Below are 2,500 nucleotides of genomic sequence, written 5' to 3'. Positions count from 1 at the left end.
GCACCGCCTTTCTTTTCTTGTATAATAAAGTTGCTGTTCTCAGCGTTGAAAATGTTCATGATTGGCTTGGTTAGTTTCTTGCTAAGCAAGCCTTCGTTCCAGTCGACACAGAAGCTGATTAAATTCAATTTCTAAACAAATCACTTTGTAAAATGATAGGAAAGGATTTTATAGGTTCCAGAAGTACTAGAGGAATATTTATGCGTTGTGTGTTGAGGATATTCTTACTTGAACAAAGGTACTCTATGTCGAGGTCTGGAAATATGGATTTCATTGTTGCGCGTGATTAAGATCTTGTACGCAGGGAATTGTTTTCATTATGAGGGGGGATTCTGTGTACAGAAATAAAGGTTGAGGTTTTCGGGTATTGCACGCGGGGTAATCACGTTATAGCACACACAACTAATTTGTTGTCCGGTGTGATAGCCTCTACGTCTAGGGGGAACCTTCCCCCCAACTGCATGGAAAGCGTTAGGGGCCAAAGAGTCACAAGAAGTCTTTGTCACACCTCCGGGTGACACAGATCCCATGGCGTTCTTTAGGGAGACAAGACTGCTCGGCCAAACAGTCTAGGGAACGACAACAACAACAACAACAACAGCAGCAGCAGCAGCAGCAGCAACAACAACAACAACAACAACAACAACAACAACAACAACAACAACAACAACAACAACAACAACAACAACAACAACAACAACAACAACAACAACAACGACGACGACGACGACGACGACGACGACGACGACGACGACGACGACGACGACGACGACGACGACGACGACAACAACAACCTTGCTCTCTCTAAATACTTTCCTTTTCTCCTCTCCACTTTCATCTCCTACCACTTCGTTCCTCTACTGTCCTCTCTTCTCCTCTCCTCTCCTCTCTTCTCCTCTTCTCTCCTCTCTTCTCCTCTGCTCTCCTCCCTTCTCTCCCTTTGTCCATTACCATATTTTGCTCAATTTCTCTTCTCTACTCTTTTCTTCTTCCCTCTTCTATTCCCTTTTCCATTCGTCTCTTCTCCTTCCTCTCCTCTCCTCTACTCTCTTCAATTCTCTTTCCCCTCCTCATTTCTCTCCTACCCTCTCCCATCCTCTCTCCTTTCTCCTCTATTCCCCTCTTCTCTTCTATCCTCTCTTTTTTCTCTTTTGCTTTCGGCTCTCCTACCTTCTCCCATCCTCTCTCCTCTCTTCCCCTCTCCTCTCCTCTCGTCTCCTACTCTCTTCGCTCCTATTTCCACTTCTTTTTTCTTCCTCTTTTCTCTTCCCTCCTCTCGTTTCCACTCCTCTCCTCTCCTCCCGCATGATGCTTAACAGAACCTTTAACTTGGCTATAATTACTTGAAACATTAAAGAGGTAAATACAAACATAAGTCAGAGAGAGAGAGAGAGAGAGAGAGAGAGAGAGAGAGAGAGAGAGAGAGAGAAAGAGACCGAAGGAAAACCTGCCTCTAGGGCAATGATACTACGCGGGGAATATTTTAGCGGAATAATGCCCCTCCCCCCCCAAAAAAAAAGTATATATGTATGTATATAAATATATATATATAAATATATACAGTATATATATATAAAAATATATATATATATGTATTTATATATATATACATATATATATATGTCTATATATATATTTATATATATATACATACATATATATATATATACATATATATATACATATATATATAATATATATATATATATATATATGTATATACACATATATAAGTGAGTAAATAAATAAATGTCGAACTTAGGTAACAGCGTGACGCTGTTGGACAGACGTCAGGCCCGCTTGGATGAGTTTTATTGGTAGAATTAATTTTATTTCAGTCGTTTATTTATAGATTGAAATTTTCAACGGTACAGATCTTGATTTAATTTTCGTTTAATTTGCTATTTTCATCATATTTAATTTTCTTTGATTTATCTATTTTATTCTATTTATTTAATTCAATTTAATTTAATTTTTTTTATTTAATCTAATTTTTTTTTTTTTTTGAAAATTTTGATGGAGGAGATCCAGAAGTCAAAATCCCGACTTGCAACGCATTCTGTCGCAATGCGACGTAGGAACATTTCGGCAAAAGAAGGTTCGAACGATATACCCCCCTCTCCCCCTGTCCCCTCCCCCTTCCCCCCTCTCCCCCCTCCCCCGTAACCATTGAAGTTCTACTGTAATTAGTTATGGCATCGGGAAAAACGCCATCAACAGTTTAGACCTAATTGCTTCATTATCCTCAATGCGGGCTTCCTCGGCCTGAGCACGCTACGGGATATTGCATCCATCGGGTTTGGCAGAATGTGCCCACTCCTCTTTGATGATTGATTTCGTCAGTCAGAGGAACCCTTAACCGAATGGAATTGTATGGTAGGTAGAGGGTCAACTCCCTTGCATGCCCGGTGGTACTTTCCCCCCTCCGTCATGGCTGCCGCCAGGTAATTTTATTCGTCCCCTTGGAAACCCTATAGAAGCGTAAAGGTGTGGTATGAAA

The 2,500-nt window shown here is 40.5% G+C and overlaps 1 protein-coding gene across 2 annotated transcripts in view; it reads right to left on the bottom strand.

Annotated features, from left to right (window-relative positions):
• chp (leucine rich repeat containing G protein-coupled receptor chaoptin) overlaps nucleotides 1–2,500 on the bottom strand; it is a 679,434-nt gene that overhangs the window by 26,629 nt on the left and 650,305 nt on the right. The window lies entirely within an intron of this gene.

This window comes from Oratosquilla oratoria, chromosome 31 (genome assembly GCF_046742065.1).
Source record: "Oratosquilla oratoria isolate Oo_2021 chromosome 31, ASM4674206v1, whole genome shotgun sequence".
Lineage (NCBI taxonomy): Eukaryota > Metazoa > Arthropoda > Malacostraca > Stomatopoda > Squillidae > Oratosquilla > Oratosquilla oratoria.
Note: the sequence above shows the minus strand (reverse complement) of the source record. Positions and strands in the feature narration are given on the sequence as shown.